At 42.3% G+C, this 15,816-nt stretch overlaps 1 long non-coding RNA gene across 3 annotated transcripts in view; it reads left to right on the plus strand.

Annotated features, from left to right (window-relative positions):
- Positions 1-1,178: 1,178 nt before the first annotated feature.
- Positions 1,179-15,816, plus strand: part of LOC113906851 — a 32,384-nt gene continuing 17,746 nt past the window's right edge. Inside the window, exon 1 of one of the 3 annotated variants that reach the window (XR_003515003.1) lies at positions 1,179-1,339. This is a non-coding gene — a long non-coding RNA (uncharacterized LOC113906851). The remainder of the gene's footprint in view (positions 1,340-15,816) is intronic. The other 2 variants (XR_003515001.1, XR_003515000.1) reach the window with 2 other exon arrangements.

Raw genomic sequence — 15,816 nt, forward strand, 5'->3', positions numbered from 1 at the left:
AAAAGGGAAAGCTACCCATTCCCATATTCTGGCCTGGAGAATTCCATGAACTAAGTCCATGGGGTCGCAAAGAGTCGGACATGGCTGAGCAACTTTCACTTTCAACTCCATTAGCTTCATCAATTATGTATTAAAGTGAGAGAGGGAAAGCAGTCTGGCATAGCAGTGATCAAGGAGGGTCATCTACCCTCATGGAGTAAAAAGACCTTTTAGAACAAAGCTGATCCTTTGTTGGGGGGGCTCTCCTGCACCAAGTATTGGGTGCCCAGCCCAAGCAGCCACCCTCTTGCTTTCTTTCCCTTTCGTCCTTTGGCCCCTGTGACCACGCTTCCCTCTTACCACTACCCCATCTACTCGGGGAACACCCCTCTGATGAACAGCATGAATCCTCCTTAGGGACCAAGCTGGGCAAGCCCAGGCAAACTGGCAAAGGGGTCTAAGGCTTATTCCAGCCTATATTGCTTGGCGCCTCTCACATGTCATCCTCTTGGTGCCTTCAGGACCACTGGCACTTTCCCCTGACCCTCTGAGGCCCAGCTTATGGGCACTGTTTTTCACATTCAGGTATATGATATTAATAGCATCCCCTGCCTTAAGACGCGTCTTTAAACAGAAGACAAAGTCTTAAGCAAAACGTTCAAAGTCAACAGCTTTAATAAAACGCCTAATACACATTTAGAAAAACTTCTAGGCATCTTAAAATAGAGTGTTGCATTTAATCATCAGAACCCCCTGTAATGGAAAGAAAGAAAGAAACCAAGAACTTTGGGGGTAATGTAGCCAGGTTGAGGGGGGAGCCTTGGGAGTGGGCTGGGTGTCTTACTGACAAGGTCAGAAGAGTAGGGCTGGGGACAAGCTGTCACTGGCCTGGATTCTGTTTAGCTGGTTCCTCTCTTCACACACACACACACACAGAGCACAGCACAAATGCCTTTGGGGCTTCTTGCGGAGGGGGAGATACTAACAGCTAGCCCACGCCCAAGCCTTGCATTTTGCATTCCCTGCACTCTGAGGGGCAGCCAAGGGTGTGCAGGGGGTTGGGAGGGGCATCTAGAAGGAGAAGGACAAATTTAAAAGGAAAGATTTACGAGTCCATGAAGATGTTTCTCCCAGACTCCTGAGTGCAGGAGTATGACTTATTTATTTTATTTTCATTTGTAACCAAAACCTTCCCCTGACTCCCATTGGCCCCAGCTGAGAAGGGAGAGAGGGCCGGCCCGTCAGGCGTTGATCACCGGGCCAACGGGAGACAGTGTGGCGTGATGCTGACGCAGCCCACTGACAAGCCAGCGAGAGGCCCAGGGGAGCAGCTCTGAGCCGAGCAGCCAGAGCCAGGCAGGTAGGGAGCTGACAGCTGGGGAATTGCTAAGAGGCGCCGGGCTGGTGGGGGCAGGCTGGTGAAACAGCAGACTCAGAGAAGGTGTGATTCTGCGATGCGCAGACACTGTTGTTTATCAGCTTTCCTGGGCGTCTTCTCCACGTCCTCTGCTCCACCAAGCTCACCTCGTTTTCAATTTCCTCTCTCCCTTCCCCCACCTACGAGATCACCAGTCAGTTCCCATAATCTCTTTTCTGCAATGTTTGTCTCCCCGACTGCTTTTGGGAGAAGAAAGGGAGCAGATGACTACACATTAGTAACATCACTAGAAATGTCACTTAGTGGTCAGCTCAAAAAGGACAGTCTTTGCTGGCCTCAAGGCAAACTATTGGATTGAGAGCTGCAAAGTCAGAAGAAAGAATGGGCTGGGAACTAAGGGGTGTCCACACTGGGGACTCGTGATGCAAAGGCACAGGGCTCCTGAGTTAGCAAAGGCTTGAGGACTGAAAGTACACAGTTCCTAGAGGGAGGCATCCTAGGGAAAAGGGGAGCTGTGTCCCCAGGCTGGCATTCTCTTTTAGGGAAATAGAAGTTGAGAGGTAAAGGGGGAGCCAAGCTTCAAGCCTTTGGATAAGTCCTGAATTCTCTTCAGGACAGTGACCCAATACTGGCAGTCCCCTGCCCATTTATTGAGGATCACAGAGTCCCTTGCAAAGGCCTCCCATGTAGGAAAATCCATCATCCTTTTCATACAAAAATAACAAACAAAAATTAAGCAGAACTTTATTAATCAGGTTGCATTTACTTATCTTGCCTGTGACTTTTCTGGATGATGTCCAAAACAATGTGAAACCCATGCTGACACCTGTCTTGTCACTGAATATAATCAGCCAGTTCTCTTACACTAGACAAGGCAATATCATAATTTTCACTTATGGAATTATCAGGATAGACACTCCCTATCTGATGCCTGGATTACTCAGACTGATTTGAACCACAGATGATTCTCAGCTGCCCGAGGTCACATGCTCCCTGCTCCCAAGGACTTGTAGGTCTCTGCCCCTCCACCTCATTACTGGATAAGAGGTTATATCATTCCCAGTCTATAAATGGAACAATAAAGGCCTGTTTGGGTGGAAGTGACTCCATGAGTCTGCCGCTTCATCTATTGTATTGGAAGGTGTGCCATTGGAGACATATTTCTGCATCACCAGAGGGCTTCATAGCTGAGTCATCATTATGAAACTTGCTTCACTCCATCAAAAGTCAGAGCCTCAGAGCTTGCCTTCTAGTCCAAACTCTGACACCTGCTTCATGTAGAAGTCTTCAGGTCCAAGAGTCAGAAAGTCTGAGAATTACCACTTAGCAGTCATGTTAATCATATCACTTAAAATCTTCCTGTAGCTTCCTACTGCCTTTATGATAAGCCATAACCCATATTCAGAACTCTGTATGCCCTGGCTGTTGCTCATCATTCTACCCTATCCCACACTTCTCTCCCTCTCACACTTTACTTCCAGCTGCACCAGCCTTCTTTCTATTTCTGAAGTCACTGGGCTTGTTTACACCTGGTTGTCTTCATACCTTTGTTCCCTCTGCCTGTGTTGTCCTAAAAGGAGCCTACTAATCATTCGGAGAAGGCAGTGGCGACCCACTCCAGTACTCTTGCCTGGAGAAGCCCAATGAACTGAGGAGCCTGGTGGGCTGCAGTCCATGGGGTCGCTAAGAGTCAGACACAACTGAGCGACTTCACTTTCACTTTTCACTTTCATCCATTGGAGAAGGAAATGGCAACCCACTCCAGTGTTCTTGCCTGGAGAATCCCAGGGACAGGGGAACCTGGTGGGCTGCCATCTATGGGGTTGCACAGAGTCGGACACGACTGAAATGACTTAGTAGTAGTAGTAGTAGTAATCATTTGGCTCTCAACAAATATGGATTACTTCATGGCAAATTAAGCATAAGTATTATAAAAAGTGATGGCACCCCACTCCAGTACTCTTGCCTGGCAAATCCCATGGACAGAGGAGCCTGGTGGGCTGCAGTCCATGGGGTCGCTAAGAGTCGGACATGACTGAGCGACTTCACTTTCAGTTTTCACTTTCCACTTTCATGCATTAGAGAAGGAAATGGCAACCCACCCCAATGTTCTTGCCTGGAGAATCCCGGGGACGGGGGAGCCTGGTGGGCTGCCATCTATGGGGTCACACAGAGTCGGACACGACTGAAATGACTTAGCAACAATAAAGCAATAGTACCCCCAAAAATATGGGGAAAATAATTTGAGATTTGATATGTTTTTTTGATCTCTCGAAGTCCTGGGTTCAATTCCCTGGGTCAAGAAGATCCCCTGGAGAAGGGAATGGCAACCCACTCTAGTATTATTGCCTAGAGAATTCCATGAACAGAGAAGCCTGGTGAGCTATAGTCCATGGGGTAGCAGAGACAGACCTGACTGAGTGATGAACACTTTCATGTCAGTCATCCTGGGAAAGATAAGAATCTTTCATTTGCTCATTAATTCATTCATTTAGCAGACATTAATGGTACTTACATGCCATCTGTCTCCTCAAACTTAAAATTTAAATTCCATGAAGACAGAAGCCTAGTCTGTCTTAGACTCCATCAGCATACAGAATGTGCTTGAGAAATGTCTGTTAAATAAATAAGTGAATGAATGAACACATAAATGAGTGTAATCTCAGACTAATCACTTAAACTTTCTGAGCCTCAGTTTTCTCATCTTATGACTAACACTAACATACTTGTCTGCTTCAAAGTGCGGAGAGAGTCTGAAATAAATATGTGTATGAGACCTAACAGAGCCTGAAGCAGGGATTAAGTACTGGTGCTTTATTTAGAGGGTACAATCCTAGAGCATCCAGATTGAAGGCAAAAGGAAACAAGACAAGAAAAACAGGAAGAAATGAAAAGATGATGCGTTACTGCATTGACCAGCACTTCATGTGAAGCCACCGTGTCACCACCAGTTACTTGACAGATATATTTGCAGGATTATGTGAGATATCCATGGAGAAACTAGACCTGGAGACAACCCATCAAGGAAAGATGAGGCATGATGAATATTCACCCACTGAAAAACTTACTGCCCCGTACTTCCGGATTGCCCCATGCCTCTACCCCTTGAAAGTACCCAGAAAGTCTACTCCTACGTCCTTCTGAAAGAGCATAGTCTGAAAGTTTGTCCAAGTCTGAAAATGTCTGAAAGAGCCAAAGTCTCCAGGCCTGTGGAAGATTGACCACAGTGGTGACACCCCACAGCCCCACAGCTTCAGGAAGGGCAGCTCCTCAGAACAAGGAGCTGAGTCCAGGCCAGGAGGTGAGTGAGGATGAGAGAATCCAGTGAGGATGAAAAGATACACATACACTATTTCTGATAAAGTATCTGAAAGCAGTTTGAACGCTATAAAGTCCAAAACAATGACAAATGTTGCTGTCTTATTGGTCTTTAAAAAAAAAAAATCAAGTGTGTTTTCACCTCATAGTCTGTGCACTTGTATAAGTTTGATAAGCTTTCAATCAGACACTGCAAATGAAAAGAAGTCTCTTCTGTTTGCATTGCTATTGTTGAAACATCCCTCTCTGAAATAAGCCACCTTATCTCCACATAAAAAATTCTTTTGTCCAAAATGGAAGCATAAATGTGTTCTGTTAAAGTGGGCATTTTTCTTGTTATGTTTATTTAGTTTCTGTTCTTGAAAGAAAACACAGCAAACATGAGCAATTCATATGGGAGATACTTTTCAAGTAAACCTCTTGCCTCGTGATCCTTCCTCCATCACTGCTTTCTTGTAACAGTAGCTTCCTTGAGCCTGTTCTTATGTTTGTACGTTGTCTACACTGTGATCAACTTTAACAGACCTCCAAAATGCCAGTAAATGTTAATAACAGAGAGCCCATGGAATGGTTAGACTGGAAAGACTTCCTAACCTGAAATGCCTCCACTAGAAGTTACATAACTTGCTGATATGTGGCCCCCTCATCAGATTTTATCTACAAATCCCAAGCCTTTACTATTTAGGGTCAGCTTGAATTGAGGAGCCCCGTGTGTTTTGGATTTTCATTTCATTCCTGAGCCCAGTAAAATGAAATGCCTGGCACAGATTAAGATGCATGCCCATGGACATGCACCTGTATAGTCATTAAGTGATTGAATGAATGAATGCAGTCAGTTTGCAGTAGAAATTTAAAACATTAAAAGTATAGCTTCTAGAACCAACATGTCTGGGTTCAAATCCCAGCTTTATCATCAAGCAGTGACACTGGAACGTTTGCTTAACCTCTCTGTGTCTCAGTTTGTGCCTTGGCTTACTCACCTGTAAAATGAGGATAAGTTCACAGTTCCTTTACAGCTTTGTTGCGACAATTAGATGATACACGGAATGTGAGTCTCTTAGCCCAATGCACTATCAAAAGTTAGCTTTGATAGTAATTTTGCATTTTTATTAGCTCCCCTCCTTGTTCAGCCTAGGTCTGGTTGAACCGTGAAGACATGCTTTGCTATCATGCCATCTGCCTTCACTGGTTCAACCAGATGCAGGTTTACATGTGTTAAATCCACTGTAAAGCCTGTCCTTAAAAATTTGTGTAGCCAAAGGGAATCTCATACTGGTCATGGCATTTATGTTACTTTGTGATTTTATTAGCTCCCCTCCTTGTTCAGCCTAGGTCTGGTTGAACCGTGAAGACATGCTTTGCTATCATGCCATCTGCCTTCACTGGTTCAACCAGATGCAGGTTTACATGTGTTAAATCCACTGTAAAGCCTGTCCTTAAAAATTTGTGTAGCCAAAGGGAATCTCATACTGGTCATGGCATTTATGTTACTTTGTGATACACCGTGTTTTTAAATGTGGTGCTGTCAACTGATTTAAGTATTTTATTGGACAATTTTACTGTTCTGGTGCCCCGAAGCTTTTTAAAGCAAGAACCAGTTTTTTAAATCAAATAGATAAATGTAAAGTCGTTGCACTTGAAATAACAGCAGTACAAGCAGTAGGGCCAGAATTTCCACTCTGGCTGTTTAATTATTTCCCTGAAGATTTTCCTAAAATTTAGGGGAAGAGCAATGGGGACAGCTGACTGAACTTTACTACCAACCTCCTAACCCCTTTACCGGGTGTCCCCCAGACTCCCAAGTCCACTTCCCTGAAGTTATTGCCAGGATCCAGGACACATGGCAATTTGCTCATCCTCCAGGGCAGAGGTAGTGTGACCTCAGCTATGTCTCAAGTCCCTTTGACATCCAGTCGTGTCTCCCCCATCACTGATGGAATAATGGATAATGAGTCATCATTTTAGACTATTCTTGCAAACTGTTGCTTGTGTCTATTTTGTAAGCTGCAAATCACCTTACTTTTAGTACAAAGGAGCTCTCTACTGTCCAAAACATAAACTGTTTTCTTATAGAAACACTGAAATTAAAGAACTTTAAAAACTTTAGCATCACTAGTAGCAGAATATCCTAACCTTCCATGCCTCCTGCTATGACGCAGTATGGATCACTTTTGAAGAGCTCTTGACAACCTGAACTGAACTAAACCTTTGACCTAACTTCCAGTTTACAAGAAGTATAGGGAACAGAGGGAACATCACAATAGAACAATAAGAAAAATTCAGAATTTGGGAAGTTCTACAAGATAACTGGCCTAGCTTCTCAAAAAGTGATGTCATGGGGAAAAGGGGGGGTGGGATAAGTTTCAGACTAAAAGAGACTAGAAACACCAAATGCAATTGGTTGACGAAATAGAAAGGAACCAGGATTTGTTTCAGTTGATAAAGCCAGCATTATTTGGGGTTTCTGTGTCTTCCATGAGTCATGATATTCAAAGTTATTTCAATCACAAGTATATGAGGTCAACAGTGAGCTATCCTCATACTGTGCCTGTCCTTGGGTGTTATAACAAAACAGGGCACAAGTGTACATGAAACTGTCTCGGGGCCAGAGTGAAACTAAAAACCAGGACCCAGAAGAGGGGCGGGTGGTGGGAGCAACCCCTGGGTTGTCAGAGGTTACCGTGCCGGGTGGGGGTAGTCAGCCCAGAGGGCTGTGCCATGGCCTTCCGGAACATCGTCCCTAAAAAAAAAATAAAATAAAAAAATAAAAAATAAAAATAAAAACCAGGACCCAAACAACTGAATAGCTGAATATATTTTGAATTGTTCTTGTTTGGAGGATTTACTTCCCTGGAAAACACTTCAGGCTGCCACTTTCTATAAAGCACTCTTCTGCTAGTAAAAATGAATTCTTGCATTGCAAGAGCTCAACATGAAATCTCATCTAGGCCCTTCTTCTGAGACATCAAGAGAGTATTTTATTCATTTATTTAAAATCTAAAAAGAAAACCACGGACATTCATCCCACCCATGTTTTCATTCCTCCTTTTATTCTTTGGATTTATTAAATTCCCACTGGATAGGAAGCACTTCTAGTACTTAGGCGAGAGCAGACAGCATAACTAAGAGTCATCAAGATTCTTGCTTCCTAGAAGTTACACTCTAGTAGGACAGTGAAAGCAGGTTAATAAGGAATAGTGAACAATAAAGAATGGGGGTGTGGGGAACCTACCTTAGATATCATGGTCCAGGAAGTCCTCCTGAGAAGGTAAACTTGGAATTAAGACAGTTGCTCACAGTTACCCATGTGGAGATTTGATGAAGGGCATTCCAGGTAGAGAATGCAAAGCTCCTAGGGTAGGAGCGAGCCTGGTGGACTTGAAAGACAGAAAGAAAGGCCGAGTTACTGAACAATGTGAATGACAGAGAGTGAAATGAAATGTAGGTTTTGGTTAGGAGATTGGACTTTATTCTAATTGCATTGGGCAGCCATTGGAGGGCTTGAAGCAGCAGAGAGGCATGATCTGATTTTCACTTGAAAAAGACCTCTCAGGCTGACGCTTTTGATCAGGGACTATCTCCTCACATTTAGCCCAGATTCCTCCTGCTACAATTAAAGTGCATTTTCTCTCCTCACAGTGAACAGATGCTATTTGGTGCTGATATTAGTTCAGATGCCTAAGGAAACATCAGATGGCTATATCAGGATCCCCAGAAGGCTAGAATGAATGTAGTAAGAAGACCAGGGTGATGATCATCAACCTGAATTACAATCAGAAGCCCCTGATAAAATTAAAACCTGTTTCCTTCCCCAGTGGTGGTAGGGCTGGTTCTTTCCTTAGCTCTCCCATAGCTCTCGCATTCTCATTGTTTCTCAGACCCCACTCCCCACCAAGCAATCCATGGCAGCAGCAACATTAACATGGTGGAAGACTGTGTCAAGTATTTATGGTAGGGAACATATTGTTGGTGTAAAAGACCATTAAAATATGATGAATGGGACTCCCAGTGAATTCTCCCTAGCATCACAACAATTTAGATACAGAAAATTACAAAAATTAAAGTAAAATCATTTAATGTCTCTGGAAATTATCTTAAGGGCATAGAGCAAAAGGAGAAATACTCGTGCAAAATAATCTGCTGAATTGCATAAGAACAAGCATCTATGACATGTCTGCCACCATCTGCTCCTTTAACTCCCATATCCTGGGCATGTGCAGCAAAGAAGAGAGGGGCCTCCTCTCCCTAAAGTGCACCGTCTGGGCTATGATTTCACCCCAGGAGTGGCATGTTGCCAGCAATATTTCTCATACACTAGCCCACTGTTGCAGAAGCTCTATTCCTAGGAAGAAAGATCTAGGGGATGGGGCGCCTTGCCAAGTCCTGCACCAGTTGTAGCTCACCGAAAGTACAAGGACCCTGATCACCCTTGCCCCAGCTCCATTATAGAGGTTCTGTTCAGAAAGGGCAAGCTGAGAAGGCCAGGGGCTGGCACTGCCCCATCCCCAACCAGTGCCCTCATAGAACTGGAGTAGAGTTCTAGTGTAGCAGCATGAGGGTCCCACCCAGGAGGTGAGGCAGACCTGAAGGATGAAGGATCCTGAAACTCTGCCTGAGGGTGTTAATCATTTGGAAAAGGAAGTAGAGATCTCTATGCTTAAGGGTGTTTTAAGAAACATTGGAGATCTTGAAGGTGAAGGTGAAGTTGCTCAGTCGTGTCTGACTCTTTGTGACCCCGTGGACTGTAGCCTACCAGGCTCTTCCGTCCATGGGATTCTCCAGGCAAGAATACTGGAGTGGGTTGCCATTTCCTTCTCCAGGGTATCTTCCCGACCCAGGGATCAAACCCAGGTGTCCCGCATTGGAGGCAGACGCTTTAACCTCTGAGCCACCAGTGAAGATCTTGGTAGAGAGTAATTGTAGATCTTGGTAGAGAGTAATTAACAGGAGAAGGATAGCTCCTGAAGACATGCAAAACAGCAGAGCAGCCAGAAGTTTAACAGAGAGAACTGGGAAAAGAGCAGCCAGGAAAAGCCCTCCTGGGAGCAGTCAGAGTCCAGGATGGAAGCCTTGCTGGCACAAGGGGCTTAAACACACCCCCTGACCAAACCATGAAGAGTAGGAATTCTGATCCAGGGTGACACCTAGGTTTAAAACTAAAATCACACTCGCCCCTAACAAACTGGCAGATTATGGGCATCCCCAAGGCTGAGCCCTCCTGGGAACAATCAGAGAAAGAAGCTCCAAGCTATAAGTCCTTCACTGAACATAGGGCAATAAACACAAATTCCCTGAACTGTAATAGCAGCCTTGAAGCCACATGGATGTCATAAAATATACAGCAAAAATCTGACTGGCTAAGGGGGATAAGTACTACCTTTGGCCAATAAGTGGCTTATGCCAACCCAGACCTAGGGATGACCCTTACTTAGGTGAAGAAAGAAAAGTGAAAGTGTGAGTTGCTCAGTCGTGTCTGACTCTTTGCAACCCCATGGACTACAGCCTGCCAGGCTCCTCTCTCCATGGGATTCTCTAGGTCAGAATACTGGATTGAGTTGCCATTTCCTTCTCCAGGGGATCTTCCCGACCCAGGGATTGAACCCAGGTCTCCTGCACTGCAGGCAGATTCTTTACCGTCTGAGCCACCAGTGAAGCCCTTGGGTAGACAGGCTTAAAAGCAAAAACAAGGGGGAAAATGTAAGTATGGATTAAAGGGGCTGCCCATTGAGGGGGAAATAGATGCCACATGATTAGTTCAGCCAAATCACTAAACAAATCAACAACTGACAAAGCCAACAACCACCACCATCCCTTGGGAGTAAGGAAGGGAATTGGTATCTAGAGTTGCTATAATATACTACCAAGAAATTCAGTTTCCAAAAAAAAACAAAAAAAATGTGAGACATGCAAAACAATAGTAATAAGCACACCTAGCTCCCAGATCTTGGTTTCTAATACCCTTCTCAACCAAAAGGAAACAGGATTTTCTTGGACAAATGACTGATTCTAGGACAGGGGCAAGAAATATACAAGATGAACCTGGAGTATTTTGCAATGACAGAAATAAGGAAGTGCTAAAAAATAAATTAAAACCCTACATTGATAGAGATACGCCAAAGGAATATAGGAACCGATTGAGAGAGCTCCCAGTGGCCAAGGTTAGAATCATTTGAGCAAAATAAATAAATAAAATGGCATTAGATTATAGCCCATAGCATAAAAATAAATATCATGTGCCCACACTGATATAAAAATGATTGAATAAGCAAATAAATAGGGAGAAGAGAAAAATCTCCTGGCAGGAGAATTCCAAATAAATTATGTAGATATTCTGTTCCTAATGAGGGAACCTAACTTCCCATTCCCTACGTGTAGACTGCTGACCTCCTTCCAAAGAATCAATATAGAAGATACAGCTAGGTGAGAGTACCTTTATGGTGGAGAAACCTGAGAAACATTATCTCAGCCAAATGATCAAGGTCAAGATCAACAATGATGAGTCAGGCTGATAGTATGTATCTTGACATGATGTAATGAAAATGGCCCTTGATCTCTATGATCAAGTAAACCCTATAATGCCAGTTTAATCATAAGAAAAACACTAGACAAATTTCAATAGAGGAGCATCTTAGCATTCTTCAAAACTATGAAGATCATCAAAAATAAGGAAAGTCTGAGAGCTGTCACTCCTAAGAGGAAACTAATATAATATTGTATTACATTACAAATATAATGTTCAAATTTGTATATTTGTTACAAATATATGTTCATATTTCCAAATATAATATTGTATCATGGATGGTATCATAGAGGAAAGAAAATAAGTAAAAACTAAGGAAATCTGGGGTACATACCCAAAAGAGTCAAGAGCAGAACTCAGATATTTGTGTGCTCATGTTCACAGCGGCATTACTTCCAATAGACAAAAGGTGGAAGCAATCCAACTGGTCATCAACAGATGAATAAACAAAATCTGGTATGCACAAACAGTGGAATATTATTCAGTCTTATAAAGGAAGAAAACTTTGACATTGATGAAGTTTGAAGACATGATGCTAAATGAGATAAACCAGACATGAAAGGACAAATATTTCATAATTCTCCTTATATGAGGTAGCTAGTTAGTCAAATTCATGGTGATAGAAAACAGAATGGTGGTTGACAGGGGCTGAGCAGAGTGACGGTTGGAGCTAGTATTTAATAGGTACAGAGTTTCAGTTTGGGAAGATGAAAAGATGGATGGTGGTGATGGGTAGACAACAATATAAATGTACTAAATGCTACTGAACTGTACATTTTTGAGTGGCCAAAATGATAGCTTTCAGTTTTTTAAAGCTTAAATTTTTAAAAAGCTTTTAAAATTTTTTTTAAAAACTAAGACAATCTAAATCAACTATGGAATTTACTTAATATATCAATTGTTGTCATTGTTTCATTGCTAAGTCATATCTGACTCTTTGTGATCCCGTGGACTGTAGCCCGCCAGTCTCCTCTGTCCATGGGATTTCCCAGGCAAGAATACTGGAGTGGATTGCCGTGTCCTTCTCTAGGGGATCTTCCTGACCCAGGGATTGAAACTGCATCTCCTGCATTAGCAGGCAGATTCTTTACCACTGGGAATACTGGTTCTTTAATTGTAACAAATGTATTATACTAATGTAAGAAGTTAACAATAGGGAAAATTAGTGGTGGCATATATAGGGACTCTAATATTTTCTAAATTTTTCTATAAATGTAGTCAGTCAGTCAGTTCAGTCACTTTTTAGTCTGTCTGACTCTTTGTGACCCTATGAACCACAGCACTCCAGGCCTCCTTGTCCATCACCAACTCCCGGAGTCCTATTCTGAAAAATAAAGTCTACTTTCTTTTTTTTTTTTTTAATTTTATTTTATTTTTAAACTTTACATAATTGTATTAGTTTTGCCAAATATCAAAATGAATCCGCCACAGGTATACATGTGTTCCCCATCCTGAGTCTACTTTCTAAAAAAAAGGTAGTAAAAGAGACATAGAAAAACAACAGGAAAAAAGACATGAGACACAGAGAACAAAACATCAGAATGTCAGATGTAAGTCCAATTATATCAATGATAACATTGAACATGAATGAGTTAAACAATCTAATCAAAAAGAGATTATCAGATTGGATTTAAAAAACAAAAAACAAAATCTAACTATCTGCTGGTAGAAGACATTAAATACCTTATATTGAAAGATACAAGTAAATTGAAAGTAAACAGATGGAAAAAGGTATATCATGTAAACAGCAACCATAAGAGAGCTAGGAGGGCTATACTAATGTCAAACACATTAAATAATGTGGTCACCCTGCTTACTGTACCAATTTTTGTGGGTCCCTTGCAAGATGGACCCTCCTTCCCAAAATTTGTTTCCAAATATAAGACCAATGCTACCACACCAAAGGGATAGGAAAAGATTCATTGCCTGAAAATGGGTTGAGAGAGCAGGAAAAGGAGACTGACTTGAGATATTTTTGTTGTTGTAGCTAGGCAGTGAGGCCAGGTTGAGGGTTTCCATTTGTTGTTGTTCAGTCATGAAGTCATGTCTGACTCTTTGTGACCCCATGGACTGCAGCACACCAGGCCTCGCTGTCCCTCACTATCTTCCAGAGTTTGCCCAAGTTCATGTCCATTGAATTGGTGATGCCATCCAACCATCTCAACCTCTGTTGCCCTCTTCTCCATCTGCCTTCAATCTTTCCCAGCATGGGTGCCTTTTCCACTGAGTTGGCTGTTTGCATCAGGTGGCCAAAATATTGGAGCTTCAGCTTCAGCATCAACCCTTCCAATGAATATTCAGGGTTGATTTTCTTTAGGATTGACTAGTTTGATCTCCTTGCAGTCCAAGGGATTCTCAACAGTCTTCTCCAGCACCACAGCTCAAAAGCATCAATTCTTTGACACAGCCTTCCTTATGGTCCAACTCTCACATCTGTACATGACTACCGGAAAGACCATAGCCTTCAATACATGGACCTTTGTCAGGAGGTGACGTCTCTGCTTTTTAATACACCGTCTAGGTTTCTCCTAGGGTTCCCATCCACTGCCACAGTAGAAATTTATTCACTTATGAAGGGAACTTCAGGTAAAGGGAACACCAGCAGCGTCTCCAAAGAAGCCAGGAGAGTGTCCAGAAGGGAAAGAGAAAGCATTGACCATTTACAAAGTACTTCCCTGAGCTTCAACACTTGTAGTGTCAGAAAGCAAGGTTAGATATATGCAGAGGGAAGAGTAGAAAAGAAGCAGAAAGATGACCACACTCCCTTCTCTGACTGCAACTGTCAGTCAAAAATAACACAGTGTAATGAGATGGAGAATGACTGTTAGGAGCTCTGACTCCTGGAGATTAAGGCACTGGAACCTAACTGATAAAAAGGAGACAGTCATGATGGAATCTGAAGAAAGAATATTCTAGGCAGAAGGAACACACAGAGTTCCTTGCTGAGCCCACAGCTTGTGTTCCATCAGTATAAACCCTACTAGTGCATCTCATAGAATGACTCACAAAATCATTGTTAGCTAAACAAATTCTCTCCCAGTAGCCTGGAGTTTTAGAAAAATATAATTTAAAGTCATCAAACACTTCATTCATATATACCACTCATATGCCAAGATTCAGCCCACTATGTGCCAAGTAAAAATCTCTGCTGGTCCTCACACATGTGATTATAATTTCTCTTCCATCTTGTATGTCATTGATACTGTATAACTTCAGCATGTGATTTGATAAGGGAATTTTGTGAATGTCATGTTCCTCTTTCTTTCTAGGAATAATGTTTTAATTAACTTTGGTCTTCAAATTTCTTGGCAAAAGTGTGACCCTTAACATTTTTCCTGTAAGAAAAGGAATGTGAACTATGTCATTCCTCTTCTTTGCCTTTAAAGACAAAATCAGTTAATTTCTATCAGGAATTGTTTTGCAGTTGTTCTGGAAAAACTCAATTAGTTTACTAGAGAGGACAGTGGGCTTTAAGTGGATGCACACAGGAGGAATGATGTTGTTATTACTATAATAATGAATGTTTACTGAGCACTTGTATGCCAGGCATCATGCTAAATGCTTATATGACTTATTTAATCAGACAACAACACTACAGAGTAAACATTATTATTTCAATTTTCCAAATGAGGAAATCGAAGCTTAGAATGTTGAAATAATTGTCTAGGGCCACATGGTTCTAGAAACTGAACTCAAGCACTCTAGCTCCATATCCGCACAGCAAAACCTGACCATTGCGTGATTACACCATGCTGCTTAGATGGGCGTGAGGATGAATGCAGGAGAAAGTCAAAGAGACTAAAGGTAAACCAGGCAACTTAGGGATTTTAAGAAGTTGTCCATAGTTGTCAATAATCATTTTAAGAATGACATACAAGATGGAGAGAGGGAACCTTCTTCAATTTTGCACCCCAGACAATTTTTGTGATCTTTATGCTAGTCTTGGTCTGGGAGAGGCAAGAGAAACTGTAAGAGCTAAAAACAGGAATAAGGGGAGGATCCTGTAGGGCCCTGTGGCTTCTACTAAGAACTTTGTTACTCAGAGTGAGTTGACAGTCATTGGAGAGGGTTGAGGAGAGAAATAGCATGACCTAATTTAAGCATGAAACTCTTTGGCTGCAGGATGATAACAGAGTATAGGAGGGTGAGGGCAGGGGCTGGGAGACCAGTTAAGAGACCATTGCAATAATCCAGGCAAGAAGTCATCGTAACTTGGACCAGGTGGCAGTGGGATGTTGGGAAGTAGTTGAATTCTGGATGGATTTTGAAAGTAGAGCTGACAGAATTTGCTGTTGGATCAGATGTGGGATGTGAGAAAGAGATCACGTGGAAGATTTTTCTCTAAGCGAACACCCCAGAATGCCAAATAATCAGAGGCCTAACAAAAACCCTATTGGATTTGGAGTTTAGAAGATGCTAAATGATTTAGGTGAAAGTATTTCATGATTAGTGATGGGGATGGAAGTAAGGTTGAGCTAAGCTAAGTTATAAATGAAACATAAGGAAGTAGAATAAGCTACACTTATGACTATATATGGAAAGGAGTCTTACAGTAGCTAGGACACTCTCAGTCAAGGGAAAGTTGTATATATATTTTTGAAGATGGGGGGAAATTGAGTGT

The sequence above is a fragment of the Bos indicus x Bos taurus genome, chromosome 2 (assembly GCF_003369695.1).
Source record: "Bos indicus x Bos taurus breed Angus x Brahman F1 hybrid chromosome 2, Bos_hybrid_MaternalHap_v2.0, whole genome shotgun sequence".
In the NCBI taxonomy this organism is placed as follows: Eukaryota; Metazoa; Chordata; class Mammalia; order Artiodactyla; family Bovidae; genus Bos; species Bos indicus x Bos taurus.